The sequence below is a fragment of the Thamnophis sirtalis genome, unplaced genomic scaffold (genome assembly GCF_051295495.1).
Source record: "Thamnophis sirtalis isolate CommonGarterSnake01/CBP01778 unplaced genomic scaffold, rThaSir2_p1.2 scaffold_7, whole genome shotgun sequence".
NCBI lineage: Eukaryota > Metazoa > Chordata > Lepidosauria > Squamata > Natricidae > Thamnophis > Thamnophis sirtalis.
The window spans coordinates 75,046,918-75,073,133 of record NW_028261387.1 but is presented as its reverse complement, the minus strand read 5'-3'; the positions used below and the strand labels follow the sequence as shown (position 1 = coordinate 75,073,133).

At 38.2% G+C, this 26,216-nt stretch overlaps 1 protein-coding gene across 4 annotated transcripts in view; it reads left to right on the top strand.

Moving 5' to 3' along the window:
* The first annotated feature begins 1,912 nt into the window (after positions 1 to 1,912).
* SULF2 (sulfatase 2) overlaps positions 1,913 to 26,216 on the top strand; it is a 275,220-nt gene continuing 250,916 nt past the window's right edge. For all 4 annotated transcript variants that reach the window (XM_087720445.1, XM_087720443.1, XM_087720442.1 and 1 more), the window contains exons 1-2: positions 1,913 to 2,087; positions 25,906 to 25,968. The gene's annotated coding sequence lies outside the window, so the exon portion shown is untranslated. The remainder of the gene's footprint in view (positions 2,088 to 25,905; positions 25,969 to 26,216) is intronic.

Below are 26,216 nucleotides of genomic sequence, written 5' to 3'. Positions count from 1 at the left end.
CACAATTATGACAAATCACGGCTTGAACTACCTTGCTTTGCATGTAATGAGTCTTATCTCATATATTAGTTTCACCTTTTAAATTGCATTACTGAAATAAATGAACTTTTGCACGATATTATACTTTTTTGAGTTTCACCTGTATATACTTGTATATTTAGTATTTTCTTTTGTTTTCCCTCTCTTCCCCATTTAACAGTGTATCGTTTGGGTTCTGTATCTTCCCATTACTTTCTTTTCTAGATTCCTTTCTCTAGCCAGTCATAACATCTTCCCCATGTCTTGAAGTATGTAAGAGAATCTGGCTTCCCCACTGACTTTGCTTGTCAGATGGTGGCAAAAGGAGATCACAAGACTCAAGGATCATAAATATGAACAGTTGCCAAGCATCTAAATTTTGATCCCATGACATGGGAATGCTGCAAAGGTTGTAACTATGAAAAATGGTCATAAGTTACTTTTTTCAGTGTTGTTATAACTTTGGTCACTAAATAAACTGTTATAATATATAATATTTGTCTTCTGTTATGAAATCTCTCTTGCGTTGAGCTAAGGGTGTGTTTCTCAAAACCTGGGTACTTTTCCCTTCTGGGAGCTGACAGACGCATTCTTGAAGTTGCCAAGTTTGATAAACAGTGAGCTAACGGAAAAAGTTGACTCCTAACAACTTCATGATGGTGCCCATGTAGTTTTCTTGGCAACAGTCTGGAAGCAGTTTGCCATTACCTTCCTCCAAGATATTTTGTTTTCTTGAATTCCTAGTGTAGCCTACCAGCTCTGGGATTTCCTGACCTTCAATCCAAGAAGTATTTCAGGATCCTGTTTAGCTTTCAGCCAAAGTTAGTAACTTGTACCAATCTTTTAAAAAAAATTAGGAATGGATAACTTTGAAAGTGCAACCAATGTAAACTACTTAATAGAAGCTAAATAGGTCGGTAAACTGAGGATCCAGATTGTTGGGAGCAATATGCTGACTCTGTAAACTGCTTAGGGAGGGTTGTAAAGCACTCTGAAGCAGTATATAAGTCTAAGTGCTATTGCTAAATTGGATGAGGCATTAAAGGAATTGCAGCTTCAGTGTCAGAGCCATTTCTTTACATGCAAAAGTTCCAAACTTTGATTCCAATATCTCCAAGCTCAGAGTGCCACTTAAATACAGCCAGCTCAGGATTCTGCATACTAATAGTCTGATTTGGCTGGATTCTAATGTCATGCTAAGCCTAAACTTTCAACAGCCTAGATTCACCGGCCACTGCCATAAACAAAGGCACAATGGCAGAGGGCAAACAACAGGTTGAGTCCAAGTAGTTGCTGTTGCTGCTGCATGAGAGAGAGAGAGAGAGAGAGGAAATGCCGGCCTTTTCCAACCTCTTTAAACAATCAAGGTATTTCGCTTGGCGAGGAACTAGGAATTAGCAGGTGGGCGCAAAAAGTTAGGAAGAGGTCGTGGGACGTCAAAGGCAAGAGGATGAAGAGAGCGAAGGACGACTTGATTGTGCCTCCAGCTGGGCCTTCCGGCAGATAACCTTCCCGTCCGGCATCGCCCCTTCCCCAACCAAACACACACATACAAAACACATAGACAAACGGGGCTGAGGAAGAGAAAAAACGCGCTGCCTCATCCACAACCCCCAAGCCAAAGCGGCGCTTTGCAACAGATGGTTCGAGGCATCTCTCTCTCTCTCTCTCTCTCCCTCCCCCCCTCCACTCCTCTGGGCTCGGTCCTGCCTTGCTCGCCGGCTGTTCCTTCGGGAGCCCCTTCGCACGGCGCACCGAGGGAGGGCGGGACCCAGGCCAAGCAGCAGCTGTGTGGTCTTGCAGGGCGCGCGCGCGCACACCGCCTTTTCCATTCCATTGCACGGGCTTGGCTGGCGGACCTGCCGCGGCCAACAGCCGCCGCCGCCGCTTTCGGGGGGTCGCAGCTCGCTCCCTGTTGCCAGGGCGAGCGCCCCGCTCCGCCTCCGCCTCCTCCTGCGCGCGCGGGGGGGGGGGTGTTGTCCGGTGAATTCGTGCGAACCCAGAGGGGTGCCTCCTCGGCCCTTACGCGCGCGCTGGAAAGAAGCGCGCTTTGCCTTGCAGCCTGGGGGGTAAGTTCCTTGGAAGGGGCGCGAGAAGGGAGCGCACCCCACCCCACCCCCGTTTCTCTCCCACCTTCCCGCCTCCCTTTTCCCGTTGCAGCTTTTGGGATCTTGACCTTGTTTCTTGCATCTGAGGCACCCGCGGCAGGACGGATTCGCTGGGGGTGCCGCCTTTTGGAAGTACGGGGATGGGAAAAGGCGGACCTCGCTGCTGCCGCCGCCGCTGCTGCTTGGCCGACCCCGGCGGCGCTGTGTTTGTTTTCTAGTGGGGGGCTTCGAGAGGGAGAGAGAAACCTGCCCTTTAACTTTGCGTGCGGTCTTGTGGGTGTCTTTTCTCCAGAGATCCCGTTAAGAGCCACTTGCTTTCAAGGGGATAAGGGATGGGAGAGTAGGCTGAGTCCGTCTCCAGGGACTTTCAGCTAACGCTTGGAACAGTTTTCAGGGTTAGGTGAGCCTGGCTAGGTGGCTCAGTGGCGAAGACGCTGAGCTTGTCAATCAGAGAGGTCGGCGGTTCGAATCCCTAGTATAGGTGGTCTGCGTGAGCAGGGGGCTGGACTAGATGACCCCCGAGGACCCTTCCAACTCTGTTCCCGTTAAACTAGGTATTTTGAAGACCAGGTGAAGCAGAAGGGATAGTGCTTCTCTAACGTGGAGCCTTCAATCCTGCGCCACCCTTGTCAAAACTTGAAGCAGCTGCATGAAACGTGCTTTTTTTAGGTAGATCCGCTGAAACATTTTGACTTCAGAGGAGACTGTGGTTTCCATTTGCAAAAGCAACTGAACTGACAGTGGATGGGGCTGCTGCTGAGCTCCACCGTATCTGACCACAAGGTAGTACAAGGCAGACCACGTGACACAACAGCTCTGCCTCTCAACACCATGCTTCTTCAGGCTCCTTATTTTTTAGACAATGATGGGGCTGACCCGTTCACACTTCCTTTGTTTTGATAGATTGGAATGTCATTCTTTGGTGTGAGCTTGCATGTGGACTACATGCTTCTGGGTAGTAACAGGTGTGGATAATGAATCACATCCCAGTTGACATTGGTTACTGAGTGTTTGACTGGAGTAAATTTGAGTGAGAAAGAAGTGACATTCAGTCAGAAGAAACTGATTAATTTTGATCCAAGAATTTGATTTCATAATCCCCCAAGGTTTCGTTAATGTCCGTCTAGTATGGTCTTTTCAACCAGCAGTGATTAAGGATTCTTTCATAGATCTACTTGAAAGCAACTACTGCTAATGATAAACTTAGAGTTGCAGTTGGAATGAGTTCATTAAGCTAAAACTGTCCTGTTATTTCATTATGTCATGTACTTGGGCTAAATGCAGAGTTCCCCAACTCAGTGCCTTCCAGATGCATTGTCCTCAAATATCCTAATTTGTAGTCAATATGGCCAAGAGAGATAAACTTAAAAATACACAATTGATTTGGCACTTAAACTGGAACAGATAAAGGTTCTTGCTGTCTTGCTGCCTTTTGTACTTGTTATATTCATGTTGCTTCCAAAGGATTCATCTAAATGATTCATTCAGCCCGTTCTAACATTCATGTTGGGTTTACACATAATATCATTGGTTGTCTGGTTGTTTGCTTTATTAAGATTAATGAAGCAGGAAGAAACCATACCAATAAAATGCTGAAGAAGGAAGTTCTCCTCATCACTCCTTAAATGAAATTTCTCTTGAATCGATTCATTTTGTTTATAAGCAAAAACAAATAATGGTTATAATGTTTTATTATACTGTATAGAATATTGTATAATGCAGGATTAATAGCAACTGCTGTGATATTGGTAAGTAAAAGTATGAAAGAAAATAATAAGAACTAAAAACTACACAAAGATCTTGGTTTCACCTTGATAGTATAAATCCTGTAGAAGTAAAAATCTCTATTTTGATCTCTTGAAAATCTTGTTAAAGTATATTTGTGAACATGCAATCATACTAAAATAATTGTTTGCAATGCAATCAGTTTGAGAAAGGGTGAATTAAGGTTTACTTCAGGATTCATGCCATACAGTTAATATTTTTTAAAATGTAGCATTCAATCATTACAAAAAGAACCTGAACAACTCTTCAATTTTGCTTGGATGTACTCTTCAGGCAATTCTTGATGAAATACCTCCAAGGGCAAAGAAATATGAATTATACTGGCATTGGGTCACTTCTGCAATATTTGAAGCTATAACTGTTATATAAGGGATATAACAGGATCCAAAGTATAATCCATGATAAGAATTGGAAACTTCATTTTAATGCCTCTGATATGTGTAAGGAAAACAAACTTGCAATTTGAAACAAATATACAATAGGTTAAGATCTCAGTCACAACTCAGACAGGTATTGCATTTCAAGATAATTACAATTGATACCACAAATGATCAAGGATTTTAGCAAATGTAGCCCAAGAATGTGTATAAATGTACCGCATCCCTTCACTTTGTGATGACTTTTAGATATTTTGAGCTATAAATCTGAACTTGGTTTGCATTTTAGCAATGCTGGTGGTGCTTAGGGGAAAGGTGGTTCAAAACTTTCTAATGAAGCTATGATAAGACTGTAACTTCATAAAAGCAGTGTATAAATAAGCCAATGAAATTGGTACCAGCAATTCAGATATTTGGATATTGAATGCATTGTGAAAGATTAAAAAAAATACAAATTATCAAAAATATAAAATTAATAAATCCAATTGCTTTTAAAAGTGTAGTGAAATAGATCTATACTTACAGATATTTTTTTAAGGTTCACCGACAAATGTGTGCTCGACAAAAGTGCGCCGACAAAACCGCGGGGAGGAAAGCGCGAGTTCGAAATCGCGCCGAAGAATGAGCACAGAAGCGCACCGACAACAGCACGCCGACAGAAGTGCGCTCTAAACCTAACCCTAAAGGTAACCCTAAACCTAACCCTGAACCTAACCCTAAACCTAACCCTGAACCTAACCCTGAACCTAACCTTTACCCTAACCCTTACCTTAACTGTAATGGCACTTCTATCGGCACTCTTTTGTGGGCGCACTGTTGACGTCGCGGTTTTATCGCTGCGGTTTTGTCGGAGCGCTGTTGTCGGAGCGCTGTTGTCAGGCGCGCTTTTGTCAGGTCACGTTTTTTTAAATAGTAAAAGAATGGAAGCAATGCAGAAGCCTGAAAATCAGCTTTAAGTCTTAAATATGCAAATAGTAGTGGAATACTTATAAACCAGTAAGCAATTAGCAATCAATACAAATGTAATTACAACATAATGTAATTCCAGTACCTACACCTAATTAATAATGTAGCTATAGTTTATACCAATTACAGGTTCAAGATACTTTTCCAAGAAAACAAGCTCTATAGAGCATATTGCAATAGTATAATAGATGCTCATGGCAATGATTGTACTATTTCTACCTGCTGTTTTAAGCACTAGCTCAAAGAAATGGAGAGAACCTAGGACTAGGACTGCAGAGTTAAAGCCATAATCCTTGTGAAAACACTGTGGTCCTTGGATGTTAGGAGTTTTATGTCATCTCTTTAGATGTACAATGAAGCACAAACAAGTTGGCAAGCAAGTTGAATTGACAATCCTAATCCTCAATCTCTCTGAGCAGGTGGTTTCCACTTTCTCAGTTCACTAATAGATGCAGGTAATGCCATGCTCCAGAACACAGTAAGTCTTTGCACAGTTGTTGGGATTAAAGCCCGGTAAATGGGGATGTGTGAAATTTAAATTGCAGGAGGTGGCAGGTGGGTGGATAAAGATTAATGTCAACTGAATTTCTGTTCTTAACTCAAGGAGAAATACTTCATTTTGTTCCACATTGTTTTGAATCCTCCATTATCTAGGAATTGTCTTTAAAAAAAAAAGAATCTCTAAAAGCCATCTGATTGGCTTTTTTTTGTTGCAATCCCTGGGGTTCTGCTTCCTTTCTTCCCTGTTTTTAATAGAATGAAAGGAGCAAACAGATGAAGTAAGTGTGGCAATGGCTAAAGCTTTAGGTATCCCTAAAACACTGACATTTTCTTTAGTGAGTGAGCTTGTTGTTTAGTCTCTACAGAACAGGGAACCCTACAAACAGAGGATAAAATAATCCAGAAATTTCAACCATACCTACTCTGCTGATTGATCATAGATAATTCTAGCTCCAAAGTATAGTGAAGATCTTTGATACGAAGATTGAGAGTATATTGATAGCCATCCCTGCTATAGATCTAGCACAGGATGTAACCCACCTTAGACATTATATTCTGGTTTTCAATTGAGGGTGAAACAAAATAAGTATATCCTATGCCTGGGGTGTCAAACCCATGTCATGGCGGCATCATGTGACATAGCGGGACTTTCCCCATCTTTGCTAAACAGGGCATGGGCATAGCCAGCATGTGATGCATCCAGCCCATAGGCCGGGTGTTTGACAGCTCTGTCCTAGACTTTTCATATTTAATTTCTGGTTTTGTACAACTTACAACCCCAAAATTTCTGTTGCTAAATGAAACAATTTTCATGTGAATTTTGCCCCATTTTACAATTGCTCTTGACATTTTTTTTTAAGTGAATTTGGTAACACAGTTGCTAAGTGAATCTGGCTTCCCTATTGACTTTGCTTGTCAGAAGGGCGCCAAAGGCCGTTAAAACCTGGCTGTTCCGGCAGGCCTGGGGCTGTTGACCTTAGTGTTAAGGTCCAGCCCCGATTAGATCATATGTGTGTTGTGTATTTTAAACTTTTTTTTTTTACTTATTTTGCTTTTCTTTTTTTCTTCTTTCATTGTAAGCCGCCCGGAGTCCTCCGGGATTGGGCGGCCTATAAATTTAATAAATGAAATGAAATGAAAGATAATCACATGACCCCAGGACACTACAACCGTCATAAATGAGTCAGTTGCCAAGCGTTTGAATTTTGATAAAATGACCATGGGGATGCTGCAATGATCGTAAGTGTGAAAGAAGGTCGTAAGTCACTTTTTTTAGTGCCGTTCTAATTTTGAACAGTCACTAAACAAACTGTTGTAAGTCGAGGACTACCTATATAAATAGGTAGAGCAATCTTCCATGTTTTTGAGTGTCTGAGATGAAAATTGTTGTTCACTATTCTTTCAGAACTAAATAATGTTGGTTTACACAGTAGGAGAATTATGTGTATTATAGCTTTTATAATGTAATATGTTTACTTTCTAACTCTAGCCTCTTAACTTTTTCGAAGTTTGAAATGCTTATGCCTGGTCTTGTCTATGTTGTCACCACCCCTGCAGACTGTTTTTCATTCTGAAGTTCAGTTTCTAGTACTAATCAGTTCAATCCCCAATTTTGTTTGTACTGAATTGGCCATTATTTTTTTGTAATATTTCACTTTCAATACAATAATTTTTATTATGGTTTCATTATTTTTATTGTAAGCCTCTCCGGGATAACTTTTCATGAGAAGTAGTATAGAGATTTGTTTTTAAAATAATTGCCTCCTGTTGAAACACAAATAGTAAAGAATAGAACAAATCTGTGTGCCAAATCTGCAGCAAAGACCTTGAGTTGAGTCTATAATAAGAGGTTCTTTATTGGTAGTCCTTTCAGGGACAAATGAAATATTGACCAAAATGTTTTTCAGGTAGCAAAGGGTAATGCATGGAGGTATATGCTTGTTTCTAATCATTGTTCTGTTCTGGTACAGCATGGAATTGATGGTGTCTTGGATACATGCCTAAAAAACCTTTCTGGGAATGAGCAACAGGGTTCGTGATTGGTTTCAAGAGGGTACTTATACAGTTAGAATTGAAACAGAAACTCAAGTTCCAGGAGCAGCTTAAAGATAGAATTCTTTTGACATGAAAAGAGTGTCCTTTAATTAGCAGCTTTACAGAAATTGCCTTTTTATGTGCACAAAAACCTTGCTGTAATACTTAAAATTGTGTGACCCTGGAGGTAGAATGAATCCTTTGGCCTTTGCCCGTTCAGTTAACATCCTTCAGTTTGGTGCTGATAGTATATCCACTATGATTGGTTCTGCCTGTGTGATTGTAGTCTTTTAAATCCTGTAACAATGCCCTGGTATTAGTAAATGGTAATTTACAATGGTAAGGCTGATCTCATTCTATTGCTATCTTATCTACAGATCACTCAGCATGTGGGCTAAATTGCCTGGTGTAGAGCTTACTTACTAACTAAGTCCCTTTTTTTTCCAGAAAGAACAAAAATTTTAAGAAACAACTTTTTGTTTGGAGCATTGTATGGCAAAGCTACTATAGCTTGTGCTCCTGCTTGAGACCTTTCTCATGTTGCAAGGGTTACGGTGATCCTTGACTTACGACCATTCATTTAGTGACCATTTGAAGTTACAATGGCACTGAAAAAAGTGGCTTATGGCCGCTTTTCACACCTACAACTATTGCAACATCCCTATAGTCATGTGATCAAATCTCAGACGTTTGCCACCTTGTATTTATGACATTTGCTGTGTCCTGGGGTCACCTCTGGTGACTTTCTGACAAGCAGAGTCAATAGGGAAGCCAGATTTACTTCACAACTGTTTTACTAATTTAACAATGGCATTGATTGACTTGACTACTATGGCAGGAAAGGGCAAACTGTAAAATAGGGCAAACTCACTTATCTCTCTTAGAAATGAAAATCTTGGAGTCAATTGTCATAATTTGATGACTACTTCTATGAATCCTTCATTCTGATGCTTATGACCCATGGTGGTGCGGTGGTTAGTGCAGTACTGCAGGCTACTTCTGCTGACTGCCGGTTGCCTGAAATTTGGCAGTCCAAATCTCTCCAAGCTCAATATTGACTCAGCCTTTTATCCTTACGAAGTCGGTAAAATGAGGACCCAAATTGTTGGGGGCAATATGCTGATTCAGTAAACAGCTTAGAGATGGCTGTAAAGTGGTATTTAAGTCTAAGTGCTATTGCTATTCATTACATTGCTTAGAAACTATCCTCAGTTTTGGGAGTCACTGGTCCTTCATTTTAGCTCTGCCACTAAATATGCTGAACTTTTATCTGGATTTTAGCAGTTTATGCTTTCATGATACTTTCCGGACTTGCTCCTATGTTGTTGAACTCAAAGTTCAGTCTGGCAGTAGCTGAAAATGTAACATCATGCCAGTTCCAGGAATCATTAAGAATACATGGTACTGATTTAACTTCCTTCATATATTTATATCAGTCCTCAGAATCATAGGATGTTTTTAAGATTTCCTTGAATTTAATATTTAATATAAAGAATGTTTTCAAAATACATAGCGAAGAATGTTGTCATCCTCTTACTTAATCAGATGACTTAAAGTAAAACATCACATGGGAAGATGCTGAAGTACTTGCCCCAAACTGAAAATATTGGAGATCCCTTGCTGCCCGATATGCTACATAACATGGGAGAATCTAATGTTAATGCTACTTAATAATGTTTAAGCACTTTAATCATTTTACAGGAAATTATTGATCCCCCATCTTATTTAATACTAGACATCAATGCTATACTAAAAGAGCATCCGTGTCTATCTTGTATAGAAAATTTTAAAAAGGAAACAGATCAGGACTTGCAATGAATAGTTAGCAAGACAAATTAATCCAGGGTGTATGGGGAAGGTTTTGTTAAATCACTTTGTCCAAAATAGAAAAAGTAGAAGATGCATTGGAAAAGATGCCGACGAGGAGATCCATAAACACAGACTATTCTTTGCTGCTTTTTTGCAGAAGTTCCTTCTGCATGCAATTATTGGGGTTTTGCCTTGTAAATATTCTACTGTCCTCCTTGTAGTTAGAAGCAAAGAATGAAGATTTTGTTAAGGTTACAGCTTTAAAACTTGCAATCTAGATTAAATAATTATAGCTCACACATTTTAAACTTCTGATAATCATTTCAAAGCCTAACATGCATATAAAAACATATGCTGATATTACAATTACATAGATGGATATTATGCATTACAGTACTATAATATTTCAGCCTTCTGACCCAAGTAAACTTGTATGAGCAAAATACTTAAGTTTCACAATGTTGTAATTTAAGATTTGCAATGATAATGAATACCTTTCCTTCAAGCATGGATATCCCAAATAATTGTGTGCTTTGAATGACACCTCATAATGTTTAGTAATTAGCATTGGACATGGAATAATTTAAAATTTGAATAAGTAGGCAGAGAAAAATTAAGTTTATATACTCTGTGTTTTTAAATGAATAGCTTCTGAAAATAAGGAATTCATTACATCAATTTATTTAGAAAATGTAACGACAATTGAGCCCAAAATTTATGATGCTTAGACATTTGTTAAATGAGTTTTGCTCCATTTTACGACCTTGTCGCAGTTGTTAAGTGAATCTAACTTACTCATTGACTTTGCTGATCAGAAGGTCACAAACTGGGATCACACAACCCCAGGACATTTCAACTGTCTTAAATATGAACCCGTTGCCAAGTATCTGAATGTTGATCACATCACCGGGGGATACTACAATAGTCGTAAGTGTGAAAAATGGCCATGTTACTTTTTCATTGAGGTTGTAACTTTGAAAGCTCACTAAATGAACTGTTGTAACTCGAGGACTAACTGTAATAGGTCTGACTCAGCACAGCTAGCTCCTAATTCCAGTTCTGTAGGAAGGAGTCACAGGCAGACTTTGGGAAGAGTGCCAAATCTTAAATCACACCACCAGTTAAAGAGGCTCCTCAGGGAAATGGGCATTAACTCTAATTAAGTGCAGTCAGGAACTGTGGCTATTTAAAACTATCTAGGCTCCAGATCTTCTTCTCTTCTTGTTGGACCTATTCTTATTTCCAGGCCTGTCTTCTTTTAATGCTCTGCTCTAGATGCTTTCTGCTTCTTGCCTCGCAGTCACACCTTTCAACTTTTGTATCGGCTTTCAGAAAACTTTCTGGTGCTTCAGCCTACGGGTTGCCTTGAACAATTATCTCAGTACCCTTGCCCCTGAACTCTCCTAGCTTGCTGCATTAGATGTAATTACAAGGCAAGCAACTTCTCTTGCTTCATTCTCACTGAGTAAATAGCCAGCCTTTCTCCCTGCCTCAAGATTTACAACTTGTGCAATAAAAGCTCTCCATTGCATTGAAACTGCTATGCTTGCTGTTTATATCAGCATAAGGCTTGCATTGAACATTGCTTATTTTAGTTGCTGTTTGGTTTAGAGCAGTGATGGTGAATGTGTCAAAAATTTGCTGGCATGTCACACGTATCCTCCCTCCCAATAAAAGGGAAACAAATCTTTATCTACAGGTAGTCCTTGACTTACAACAGTTCATTTAGTGACCTTTTGAAGTTACAGTGGCACTGAAAAAAGTGACTTATGGCTGTTTTTCACATGGCATTTGCAGCATCCCCATGGTCACATGATCAAAATTCAGATGCTTCGCAACTGACTTATATTTATGACGGTTGCAATATCATGGGATCCTGGTAATCACCTTTTGTGACCTTCTGACAAGCTAAAGTCAATGGGTAGCCAGATTCACTTAACCACCATGTTACTAACTTAACAATTTCAGTGATTCACTGAACAACTAGGGCAAGAAAGTTGTAAAATGGAACAAAAGTCACTTAATTGTCTCGTTTAGCAATCAAAATTTTGGGCTCGATTGTGGTTGTAAATTGAAGACTACCTGTATTCGTTTGTTTTTTAAAAAAATACAGACAAATTGAGACAGCTTCATGTCACCTGAGTCCTTTGTTTTTGAAACATTTTCAAAGAATACTTTTCCACAGTCTCTGCACCCTCCAAAACCATGTGGAAGTCCACCCCATTTTTGCATGATTTGCAGAAGCTCTGGAAGCTGCCTGAGAGAACCATTCTATCGCATGACTTAAAGTGTGTCCAGAAGCTGCATAAGAACATATCCCATTCTTCTTGCGGGGCCTCCATAGACTTTGAAAATCTCATGACATGCTTGGGAATACTTGTGTCAGCTGTTGTTGAACACTGATGTGTCATCCAAAATGTCACGGCGCGTCGTCATCTTTGACGCGCATGTCATAGGTTCTCCATTACTAGATTAGACTGTCCACCAAGATTAGAAATGCCTCTTCATATTAATGGGAAACGTTGCACTATTTGCTAGGTAATATGGATTCAGTTTACTGAGCTGTTTAGTAACTTTGAAACAATGCACATTTTTTAGCCTTGTTTCTTCCTTCAGCGTTCCTCTTTATTTTGGCCTAGGATTATTTTTTTCTTTTAACCAGGGAACAAAGATTTTGATGTCTCTCTTTCCTTCCCTCTTCTGTTTTTCCTCTTTGCCTTGCCCTAGCTGCTGAGAAGCTAGCCTTTAAGAAATACCTAAGCTTACTTTACATGTGCCAGAACATAGGTCAGTATTTCTGTCCTGGATGGCTTCTCAAGGTGTGCTAGTTACCCGTATTTTTCAGAGTCTAAGATGCACCAAGAGTTGAAGAGGCAAATTTAAAAAAAATAAATTTACACTATGCAAACCTCTGAAGAACGGCCCATTTTCCGTGGGTTTCCCCCCCCCCCAAAAAAGGGCATGCATAGCCTTTAGGAGGCTTGTAAAGTGCTCCTGAGGGCTGGGAGTGTAAAACTTTTTTCACTCATTTCTGCCCTACCCAGCCCCCAGGAGCACTCTGGAAGCCTCCTAAAGGCTATGCATGGCCATTTTAGTGAAGTGGGCGGGGTTTGGGGAGGCAAAATAATGCTATGTAGTGTATAAGATGCACCCAGATTTTCAGCCTCTTTTTTGAGGGGAAAAACGTGCGTCTTATACTCCGAAAAATATGGTACTTTGCTATACTCTGTCAAAATCACATCCAATTTAGTATGAATATGAATGATTTTATCTACAAATAATCTACAAATGTGTGATTGCAACCTGTTGAACAATCATTTCTCACATTGTTCACAAAAGATAAAGGCAGAGGTGGTATTCTACTGGTTCGGATTGGTTTGCCTGAACCGGTAGCGGAAATTGCGAGTCGCCTGTCCAGGCTCTATTTCATTTTATTTAGGGACGTTTTTTGAACAAAGCGCATGAGCGGAATGCCGGACACATGCGTGGATGGGGCACATGCAAGCGAAGCGAGCGCACATTTGCAAACTGGTAGGGAAGGTAAGTGAAAATCACCCCCGGATACAGATAACCCTGAATAGGTTTCCTGGTCAAGTAGCTGCAGATTTAGTAACAGCAGAGAAGTATTCACGCTTTACTGCTCTTGTTGATATGATATATTGCCAAATGTCATCATGCAACCATGTTCAGTCATATTTACACTTCATTTTCCACCACCGTCATTTGTGTTACTTCATTTCCTGGACTTCCAGAAGTCCCTCAGAAGCAATCTCATCCTTGTTGCCTATGCATTCCAGACATTAATTGTCTCTATGCCACTTACTCAATTTAGGCACTGTAGTTGCTAGAGCATATAAAATCCAGGAGGATAAATCTTGGACAGCACTTCATTCTTTTCCTCATCCAACAGTTTTCCATATTGTATACCTTGTCTAAATGCTTGTTTGGAAGGATATTGACTTGTCCATGATTCTGGCATTGATCAATAACAGAATCCAAGGTGTAGATGTCATCTTCTTTTTCTTCCCTGATAATTATGCGTATTTTAGAAATGGATAATATTTTGATGGTAGAAATCCTAAATTTGGGAGAGTGGGGATAGAAGTTTGGTATTTTTAATTTTGAATATTATGTTAAGGCTTTTTGAGGGTTTACAATATAGATATTTGCTTCAAATGGCTTCTGTTTGTTTCCATTTGAAATTCAAATATGCTCTTGGCAAGGTAAACATTTGGAAGCTGGAGCTTGTTTATCCTGTTTATTGTTATATATTGATTATTTTTTATATTTTTTATTTTAATTTTTATATATTCATTGTTACATTACATTGCACAATATAACTTTCAGTCTATACAAAGATCTCTTCTGTTTACATTTAATCCATAATAAATAACTAAAATAGGAATACTACAGTATAATACTAAATATTGCGAAAATAAAACCATGGAATATGGTTTTTTTAAAGAAATCTAAAGGGATACATCATCAATGCCATTGTCTATATATTTCTAGACTTTAAAGGCCTCAAAGTTTCGAAATTATGAAGCCCATGGAATGCTTAAAATTTTTCAAAAGAGCTTTTGTTACTCATTCTGGTTCAAGAGTAGAGAGGATTCTAAATTTATATAGTACTAGAAATTAGAGACAGTTCAATTTATATATAATAGTTTGCTTAATCATGGCTAATTGAATATGTCACAGTTGGCAAAAAGCATACAGATATTAATTAAGAAATTAGCACGGATGATGTTACCTAGTTTGGGTAATGAAATGTCTTCAAGAAATAAAGCAGACAGCACTCAGATATTGAGTTATGAAATAATTTATGTACACAATGGTTAGTTTTCTGAAACACATTAAGCTAAAACCAAAGTGTGAATGTTTTGCATAAACTCAGTTGTACATTTTTACTCATTCTGATATTCTTATTAGGACAGTGTATCAATCAATACTTTTAAATTTTGTTCTAGGGCTGATTTGTGAATCTTTAAAACTTATTGCGGCTTTCTTCAGTTTCTTTCTTCAGTTTCCAGATATATTGAATCGAATTCTAAGCCAGCATAGTAATTGGAGTTATAGGAGCTGAAGTTTCATTATATTGAGAGGGCACAAAGCAAGTGATGTTTGATTTACAGAGTAAATGCTTCCTTCTGTAATTTTAAGACACTCAAAATGCAGATGCATAATTTCTACACTACTTTATGTAAATAAGCAGGTTATGGCATCTCTATGTCACACTGTGCCAGGTATGCAGCATTTGACTTTGAAGTTCATCTTCTTTAATTGATTCAAGAACCTTATTACAATGAAGAAAAGTGAAGCACTCTTTTCTGCAAGCTAAGTGGGTATCCAGTGGAGTTGTTGTGGCTAGACTGTCAACGTTTGTTGTTTCAAAAAACCCATTCAGGATTATTTTCTGAAAGCTTGCTAGTAGGTTAGATTATAGCTCTGCCCAAGAAATCTCCTTTCTGGGCCTATATGCAGTAGCAAAGTACAATCCAGCTACCCAAAATCATATCTCCATTATTTGAGTTTGTATATAGCTCAACCTCAACACTTAATTACATATAACTTGTTTTGGGGAAGTAAAAATATGGCAAGAATGAATAAGGAATTTGTTCAGCAGAAATCTGGAGTAATTGCCCTCTTCATATTACAAGAGTAGCAAAGTATGTTTGTTTGGGTCCATCTTTGAGTAAGTTGGTTGGGAAGAGTTTGTATGCCTCCTTCTCAAGCCATTGCTAGACTGATGCTGTACAACTTTAATCCAGTCTTGAAACTTTTCTATTTATAGAAGGTTCTTGAGAAGACAGTTGGATTGCAGCTTCAGAGGACCTTGCTGGAAGCGGATTATGTAGATCCTTCTCCATTAGATTTCAGGCCAAGGTATAATACAGAGATAGCATTGATCAAGTTGGTTGATGACCTGTGGCAAAATCTGTATAGTGTTTCTCCCGTGGATTCTTGATGCCCTTCAAAACCATTGATCATGGTATTCTTGAATATGTGTGTAATGTGTGTATTGGTATGAGGGAGTTATCTTGGGAGATGGAAGAGCTGCAAACTAAACAATCATGCAGATATTATCTCAGTCCATAAATAGAGGGAACATGGAAAGCATTTCAGAAAGGACCTTTCCCTAGTTTTCTGGAGAGTAAAAGGAAAGGAGGGGTATTCTGATAATGTAATCTTAAAGTGAAGATAAATAAAGTTACCATCCATTGTTGTGTTTCTTGTCTAGACTGTCTCGCAGGGCTAACATCAATTTTACAAGTCTGAAAGTATTTCTCCCTCCTTTCTTTTTTCTTCATTTACTTAAGGTATACCTCTATGCCAGCCCCTCTGGTTACCAGGGTATTAGTTGTAACCTTCAGTGTGTAGGATCTGGCTGTCTCCCATTGTTTCTATCCATCTGATAGATTAGGCATTTTCCAACTCTCGTCTTTAAAACAATATTAACTAATTGAACTTAGATGGTATGCCCTCTGGAATAGTATATCCCCAAAAGTTGATTTGATTTATGAATCAATAAGTTTATTTGTTCTCACTTTCACACTGAATAATTTCAACCATTTTGTCAGTCTGTATAAAACAAGTGTAGTCAATTGTCAAAATTCTAAAGAATGTGATCAGCTTCAGTTTGTACCTCATCTTTATTATGTTCCTGGTCCTGAATATATCCCCAAAAGCATGTGTTAATTTCTATTGCCTTTCTGGTCAGAATTCATTCATGCATCATTTCTTCCTCTTTGTTCTGCCATCTGTCAAGTATAAGATATTGACTGATTCTCTGCATCTCTAACCACTGTTTACGCTCCCAAAAATGTTTTGGAATGGAAGCCACTTAAATGGCTGTTGAAGTCATTTGCACATCCCAAGACATCTTGCAAATGCTTTCTGTGGTTCATTTAGTTTGTTTAAATGGAACTGGCAGAGGATTGTGTACTAGTACCCTTGTTCATTCATGGGAAGCCAGAATTCTCAATGATGTGCAAGTGTTCTTAATGGGTTTTGTTTCTGAGGAGGATTGAAAAAAGCTAACCCACTTGGGAGCAGCCATCATTTCAAGGCACCTGGAGCCTTTCTTGAAAAAACAATTTCCACTTCCCTTTTGCAAATATAAAATTAGTTTGAGTTTATATCATCAATCAGAGGTGAGTGGATTAACCCTGTTTGCTTAACCTTGGTCCACCATTGCTGATCTCTAGAAGCTACCATGCCACAAAATAATTGCCACACCTAATACATATTAAAAATCAGTTTTGACTCCCAGCAGCTGCCTGGATAAATCATGCCATTTTCTTAGTAGTATTTTTGGAAATGTCTTGCCATTGTCGTAATCCTAGGGCTGAGGGGCAGAGGTTGGCCCACAATCACCCTGCTGTTTTCTGGGACTAAGGTAGGAGTAGAACTTTCCCAGTTTCTTACATGATGCCTTTAATCACTCCACCAAATTGATTCTCTCAATATATAGGATTACTCTGTTATATTCGCTAAATGTATGCTTGCAATTTAGCAGCTTGTTTCTGAAAAGGACTAGGAAGAAAAATGTGATTCTCAAACATCACCCCTTCTGTTCAGAAGTAAAATAGTACAAGACTCTGGGGATTTTAGGGAAACAGATACAATGAGAACAATAGAAAAAGCATACATCTGGTGAGTTTGATACAAGCTTAATTCATGCATTGCAAAACCATTTTTCATTTTTGTGTGAGTGTTGAAGATGACAAGAATATTGCTGAAGGTGACTCAATAAAGTGTTCTTGTTACCATTTAGCTTTCTCTCAGATTTGGACAAAGATGTTAAAACATTCTGTGAAGAATAAACACATATTCTCAAACTACATCCAGTCAGTTTCCTTTAAAGCGAACAATGGCAAAATCCCTTTGTCTTCTCTAGTCTCAGTAAAATCCCCAGATTATTTGATCTCAAGAGATTTGGTAGTAGAAATGTAAAGCAGTGGCAGGGAAGGCCTTACTTACCGTGGCCAATTGTACGTTCTACCTCTTTCTCCTTAGTTAAAATGACTTGCAATATTGTATACAGGATATCTGAGACTTACACAAACTAAAACAACAATGCATTTTTGACTATTGGCTGCTGTTGTAGAATTGTGCCACTTGTACAAAATTCAGATTAACAAATGTTTATCAAGATCTAATTCAAATCATTGGATAGTTAACAAAAGGATTGTGTAACAAATAGAGTGACTTCAATAACAAAGAATTTGACTGTTGTGGTCTGTCAGCTGCCGGCCCCTCCAGCACCCGAATCAGATAAGGAGGAGATGTGGGAATCAGGGTCAACATCAAGGCAACTGAAAGCTCCAAGAGGGAAGAGGGAATGGAGCTGTCAGAGAGAGACAGAGAGAGACAGAGACAGAGACAGACAGAGAGACAGAGGTGTCAGCCCTCAGATGGAGAGTCAACAGCCCCTAGGTCTAGAGGTGGCTGATGAGAAAGAGACGGAACAGCTGGGTCCAGTACCTGATGGGCGGATGTGCAAAAAGCAGAGGAGAGGAGAGCAGTGGAAATCTGTGAGCCGATCTTTGGGATGGAAGAGCCAACCCTGCTAGCGAAGCCCCACTCCAGCTCTGGGGATAAAAGGCAGGGGCGGAGATGAATAGATGTGGCAGACAACTATTCATCTCCCTGCCGGACAGACTTGTTAGACTGCTGTGAGAGAGAAACTTTTTGCCAGGGCTGCTGGCGCTCCTAATAAAGGAATCATTGATTTAAATCAGAGGGTTTGTTGGGTTTGGGGAGCTGGATCAGAATATTGACCAGATAAATTTGATTCAAAAGTACAGAGCAATAGAATCCTCTTGTACTGTTAAGGACAAATCCAGGCTGAACAAATTCTTTGCATTAGCCTTGATCTGCAGTTGGGTCCTTTGACCAAGAGAGTCAGTAAATCAAACCAAATTCAATATAACAAAGTTTTCTCTAGCTGGCACAAAAGAAAATGTTTCTTAAAATAGGAAGATAGAAAAATAAGAGCAATATATAATGCATTAACCAAAAGTAAAGGAAGTTTTAAGACATTTATTTATCTATATCCATTACTCCCACTTTCAAGCCTGGTCCTTTAATCACTAGACTAAACTGGCTAACACTAACTAATGCTAAATAATGTGCTATATTTGGTCAAAAGGTTATGTATGTTAACATAATCTTATCTTTTTTATCATGCTTTTAGCCTCATTTAAACTATAAATTTACTGATTAAATATAATGTTTTTTCATAGGGAAACTCTTCCTCTTAAACATTTTGTTTGCTGTATGGTACTCTTTTGGAGGTATTTATTATAATTGTATATTATATTCTAGATGTTCTCAGATTTGAAGCTTAATAAAAACATGATATAGTTTTCTAATAATCCAAAGCATACATTCAAACTTCTAAATGTATATATTTGAGGCAAATAATTTCTGCAGTTGCTAATTTTTAATCTCTTGGCAACTATACAAAGAGCTTTTCATCACAGACTCCAGATCCTTATTCTGATCAGTTATTATCATCTTGTATCCCAAATTGTATGTGAAATTAGGACTTTCTGCAGGAAAATATATTGTAATACTTGCTTATATTTAAGTGGATTGGTCATATTAAATCCTATTCCTAACTTTGGACAATCCTTTTATTTTTACATCTTAAAAAATTTGTCAGGAGCAGACTTTGCCATTCCTAATTTCAAATCTTTCTTCAGCAAATCTTTATGTTACTATTAGGAAAGCACCTCATTTCAGAAACACAGTGTGATATTAAACAGATTTAATGTAGCAGCAGCATCAATATTAACTAATTTCTTCATTTGCATTTAAGACATTTGTTTGGTAAAAGGATCATTAAGCGAATGCCAACACTGCATACACTAAATGTTCTTGAGATCCTAACAAATGATGAATGGAAAAAAAAAAACAGAAGTTGTAGCAAAATATATTCTGTATTCTTTGTGAATTTGTATTCTGAAAAGAATAAAATATTCTTGCTTTTGGCAATAGAGAGCAACAAAACATTCATTATACTTTTTTCACATCAGTAAGAAATGCCTGAAACTATTTTACCTACTTGATTTGTCCCCTTTACTTTTTCTCCTGAGCATTCTTGTTGACTTGGGATTTGTCTTGGTTTTGTTATCCACCTGTTCTGTACAGAAATAAATACCACAATTCCAATTAATTCCTATATCCTGGAACTGCCTCATGTATGTGTCTGCCTGCCTGCCTGCCTGCCTGCCTGCCTGCCTGCCTGCCTGCCTGCCTGCCTGCCTACCTACCTACCTACCACCTATCAGAGGTGGTCTTCAGCAGGTCCTGACCAATTCTGGAGAACTGGTAGCGGAAATTTTGAGTAGTTCGGTGAACCAGTAAATACCACCTCTGACTGGCTCCTCCCCCATCTATTCTCTGCCTCCAGAGTCCCAGCTGATTGGGAGGGAATGGGGATTTTGCAGGAATCTTCCCCTGGAGTGGGGAGGGAATAGAGATTTTACAGTCTCCTTCCCCTGCCATGCCCTACCAAGCCATACCATGCCCATCAAGCCACACCCACAGAACCAGTAGTAAAAAAATTTGAATCTCACTACTGGTATATATGTACGTTTGAATTAACAGCTGTGAATCACTTTCCAAATGTTTGATTAAATAATTACATTACAGAATGATATTTTACCTTACCTTTTAAATAAAAGATGATTTTTCAAATCTAACTGAGGAATTCTGGGGTGGTTAAGCAACCCAATAAGTTCCCATTCCTGTTCTTGTTCATGTCAGACATACCACTTAAGAAGCTTCCAGGACATCACTGTTGCCCAGGGGGGTTCCTTTCATGTTCTTGTTAAGGATCTGAAGTGAATAACGGGAGCTCACCCTGCTACACAGCAGCTCTTAGGTCTTGAACATAGGCTTCCTCTAACCCAGTGTCCCAACCACATGAGTTACCGTGCCCCTATCTAGTTAAGTCTTAGATCCAAAGGAAAACAGTAGAATTTTTAAAAAATTGTGCTGGCTACAGATAATAAGAACTGTCAGTCAATTATGCTATGTTGCCTGATTAAGCTGTGTTACATAATTTATCGACAGTCAATTATGCTATGTACTCATGTTCCAATCAACTAATGTATACTGCTTGTAGGGTTTTTTAGGGAAGGAGGGATCTTCAAATTTTAGATGATAAAGCTCTGAACTTGTTTGTATATTATGTGTGCAATAAAAAAAATCCCATGGGTAGATATGAGAAAATGTCGGTACTATACCAACATTTGTAACAGATTTTAAACATTTTTATCAAAGTCATGTCCACATTTTTCTAAAGGAAACCATTTTTGATCTTGTGTTATAGTTGTGCAATTACAGGGGATGATTTCTAAAAAATCTATCCATTCATCAAATGGGCACTATTGATCAAATGGATTTTTCTTCCCCCATGCAGCCTCCAGGGCTCTCTAAGATGCTTCAATAGCTGTTTGGAAGGAGGAGGAGGAGGCTTCAGAAGAGAGGAAGAAGTTTATCCATGAGCAATTGTATTTAGGCTTGTGGATAGTTTTATCTGCAAAAAATGAACATTAAATATTCTGATTCAAGATTTACTTCAGTTGTTTCTCTGGTCACATAGGCTGTTACATCTGATTGCTATTATTCCTAGTTCTGCTGCTGAGGAGTTGACAACTGTTGGCTCTTTAGTTTGGAAATCTTTATTCTGTCCCTTATGAGCAATCATTTTGCAGTTAATGAACTGAACTCATCAGCTCAGTACTATATTGCAGGTACATAAGAATGACTAATTTATTGCATATAAGTTCCCTTCTAATAACTATTCTAAGATGTGTAAGTGAATTCAAGCAACAAGTGAAAGCCTGATTACTAAAAACGTACATAGAAACATTGGAGTCTGCAAGAAATATATGAGATTTATTGCAGGAATTGAATAACTTGCTAAATTGTTAAACTGTTAAACAATATCAATACATTTTGGTGTAGAACACTTGTAATTATTTTTAAACAAAGTAATGTAGCATAACCACAGAGATGTGGTGGTACAGTGGTTAGAATGCAGTATTGCAGGCTAATTCTGCCGACTTGTCAGCTGATCGATCCTCACTGACTCAGGTTGACTCAGCCTTCCATTCTTCTGAGGTTGGTAAAATGAGGACCTAAATTGTTGGGGGCAATAAGCTAATTCTATAAATTGGTTAGAGAAGGCTGTAAAGCACTCTGAAACCAGGGTTGGGATTCTACTAGTTTGGGCTGGTTCAGGTGAACCAGTAGGTCCGACGATCAGCTGGGAGCAAACTGGTTTGCTCCCATACTCAAGTGAGCCCGCCCGCCCCTGCGCTATATTGACCTATATCTTCTCAGCTGAGTCGTGTGGCAGAGTGGCAATTGCCGTACCTCAGCTGTTTTCTGCCCCAGCAATAATGCAGAAGGCAAATTTTCTCAAAACTATGCACATGCACATAGTGTGCATCAGGCACATGCATGAACGAAGCAAGCGCGCATTCACCGAATTGGTTGTTAAACAGGTAGGATCACATCACTGTCTGAAATGGTATATAAGTGCTATTGTTATATAGTAAGAATTTGTGTTCAACTCCAGGCACTCTTCTACCTTAAAAGTCTTTCATTTGTCTAATAAGACAACCTAGTGGTTAAAATAAAATTAAAAGGACATAAAGGAAATCCTTTATGTAATAGCTTGATAGATTTTTTTAAAAAGAAGAAAATACAATTGAAAACTTTAACAAAATGATTCGGATTTCTGAAATCAGAATATAGGAATTGCTATACTTGACTGTGCCAGGTCACTTTAACACTCTTGAACAAATAGAATTTGTGATAATGGTGAATATCTGTAGCTTGGGTGTAGGATGAGGGTGGAGATTCATTCTCCAAGCTTGTGCGATGGTTTCTGAATGTTTTGTTACTAAGTTGCGTAACATCTTCAGCGGAACTTAGGGGAATCTAAGTTCCGCTGAAGATGTTACCTAGCCTGGTAATGAAACATCCATAAACCGACTGACAAACTCGAAGAAGGAACCTCCAACCTCAAATAGAATCTAAGAGGCTACAATTCTTTTAAATCTGTGGTAACACATGTTTCTTCGAAGCAGCTAGGTACTAAAACTTTCTCTCCAATACCCAGAGTTAAACAAAACAAAAAATTATTGAAAGTAGAAAAAAATGATTTGATCTGTTTTTGTTCAGCTACTCTTTACTGAATAGCTTTTACTTTTCAGCTGTCTATGGAGGAAACGTAGAAAATCTAACCTTTCTTTTCATGAATTTCCACTTGCCATAACAAATTCAAAATATGGTTTTCTACTATAGATCTCAGGAATAAAAAATGAAGACTACATTTTTGAGCTAAACAGAAACCGAAACTGACATGATATGCAACTTTCAGAGTCAAGCTTTAATTTTGCCGTAATGTTAAAATCTCAAGTATAATTTTTTCCATGAAAGTTTCTCTGGGCTGATCTTGCTCAGTGGCATAGAGAGTGTTTAGAATATCATTGTTTACTTTCAAAACATTTACCATCTCTCTTGCAAGTTATCAGAATTTTAAGTTTGCGTACTATGATGGTCAGTAAATATTTTCACTTCTATCATGATTTCATTTAAAGTAGCAAATTTAAATTATTAAATTTCTGAATTGGATGGCCCACTCAGGTTTTTATCTGCTTAAGTGCAGTCCTCCTAGAAAACCGTATATCATGGGGAAAAGCTTTTAAAGCACTGAAAAGCTCAGTTTTCTTTTCCCTTTTGCACCGCAGGAAAATTAAATTGAAGCTGTCAGGTGATCTGCTGCCAGCTCTACAGGCTGCTATCTGTAGAGCTGGAGGGGTTGGGAAGATCTTGTTTTCTGTATCTTCTTAATTCTAGACTTATAATAAATCAAATGCATAACACCACTGGCCAGTACTTTAGACAGGAGTGGTTTTCAGTTTATCCATTAAGCAATAAAGCACTCAAAGGGTAAAGAAGCTTGCTACGTAACTCGGGAATGAATTGAAGTCATAAGTCAGCGCACTGATATATCATATTGAAAGTCACATATACTGCCTCAAATCCCACATACTGTCATATCAGCAAATATGTTTCATAAGAACTGCTCACAAAAATGTATGCGTATATGTGTGCCTTCTTTCGAATGTCTTTTGAATTATTACCCTGAAAGCAGGAGTAATATTTCTCAGCTCTTATGGAAACTTTTTCTTCACAAGAGTGAGGCAAAAATTCTAATAATAATTTCCTTCCTAAACCTATCCCTATGCTTCATTTTCTGTCTCAAATAACATTCTGAAAGTAAGGGAAAGGTGTAGAACAAATATGGAATACTAATTAGCAACAGCAATACCTTTGGATTGTTTTAATAATAGTCTTTATTATATGATGCTGATTATCTTTCAGTCCCAAAGGTGTTTTTTCAAAGGCAATAGCAATAGCACTTAGACATATATTACTTCATAGTGTTTTATAGCCCTCTCTAACAGTTTACAGAGTCAGAATATTGCCCCCAACAGTTTGGGTTCTAATTTTACCCACCTCAGAAGGATGGAAGGCTGAGTCAACCTTGAGTCTGGTGAGATTCTATCTGCCAAACTGCAGGCAGCCGACAGTCAGCAGAAGTAGCCTGCAGTACTGCATTCTAATCTCTGCTCCACCATGGCTCTTCTTGTTGAAGACGTCTCACTTCTCATTCAAGAAACTTTTCCAGTTCTGAATGAATGGTGGAGAATGGAAGGAATTATATTCCTTGCAGTCATCTGGTGGTTAGCACTCTTCAAGCAAAAAGAAGTCCAGTTGCCTTTTAAAAAAGCACCTTTGGGACAACCATGACCTGGATGACCGAGTATAGAGTTTTCAGATTTTGGTTATGAGCAGTCTTTTAAATATTGAGGCTATAAATAGGCTACTTTGATTCATCTTCAAATCTAACTAATTTTAAACTATTTTACAATTATAAGGAGAAACTGGATACCCTCTTCTATTTATACTGTAGAAACATGTTGGGTTGGACTAAACTTATATGTACTCAGAAGCTAAGCGAAGTTGATCTTGGTTAATACTTGGTGGAAAATTGCAAGGTGTATAGGCTAGACTAGGAACTTAAAAACAATTTTGGCATAATGACAAATAGCTTTTGTAACATTGCCAAGAAAACTATGCAGATATATCTTCAAAGAGACTAGCAATGCAATTTAAGTTAAATTACTTGTTTTCACTTTGACAAGTATTGTAGTTCTTCAAAACTATCATAAAGCAACTTGCCTCATCCCTTTGTCTGCTTCATCTAGTTTATCCAATAGTTCCAATAGTTAGAAGAGGATTCTGTACATGTGCAGTCTTCCTCCCCCCCCCCCCCCCTTGAAGCTGAGGTGGTATTCAGCCAGTTCTGACAGGTTCTGGAGGACCGGTAGTGGAAATTTTGAGTAGTTGGGACAACTGGCAAATAGGCTGGCCCCACCCTTGCTGCCTCCCAGCTGATCTTTTGTTGCCCTGAACAGGATAACAGAGCTGAAAAGCAGGTTAGTGGGGTGGGGAGGGAATGGGGATTTTGCAGTATCCTTCCCCTGCCACACCCACCAAGCCACACCCATAAATCCCCACCACACCCACAAAGCCACGCCCACAGAATCAGTAGTAAAAAAATTGCTTTATAAAATATCACCTCATTATTTGTGAGTGTAAAATGGTTGAAGTAATTAAGGCAGAGAACTGAAATTCTATTTTCTGTAGTTCCATTTCATTTATGCAATATCTGAAAAGATTCTAAGGCTGTCTCTCTTAAGCATGTTACGTAAAACAATGGGTTTACTGCAGCCTAGATTCTTCATATTCCTAATGAATTCTTATTTTGTGTCATATCTGGATATTTATTTTAAAGAATAAATCTCTTAAACCAATATCAGCAAAAGAAGAGAAAAGAATAAAGTCAAGTTCTCTATGAGATGAGCTTGACTTCTGGTTATAAATCCAAATTGGTTACTTGATAACAAAATGGAAGTAGTTTGCAACTGATTTATTCTAGAATGTTTTTCAGATTTTCCAGTCTACCTGACTATCCTATAATTTCATAATGATTTTTCATCCAAATATTAAACAAACCAACCCTACTTTGCTTTCCAAAATCAAATGAATTTAGTTTCCTGCTACTACAGGAAACCAGTCTCAAAAAGGGGAAAATGTATCAGAATTAAATAAGTAATAATAGAAATTAGTGTTAAATGATAAAATTATTATCAGTATCATTAGAAAATAAAGAGAGAGATATGTTAAATATTTTTTGTCTTTTTTATTTTAAGGTCCATATGTATCATATAACGGTTCTGGAAATAACAAAGGAATGATGTGGCTTTTTCGTTAAAGTAAGTTATTCTTTCAGCAACCAATTTCATAAAAGTATGCTGTTTTAAATTCTACGGTTAAAGTAATAACACATTTAGTTTCACTAAGGGCTTTACTTTTATTAACTGTAGTAAAACAATGTACATTACCTAAATCTTTTAAAATATATTAAGACTAGTTGAGGTATATTGGAGTGAAACAGAATTTTGAATAGTTTAAATTAGAATAAATTAAGTTAAGAAAAACCCCTTATATTGGTCTATCCTGG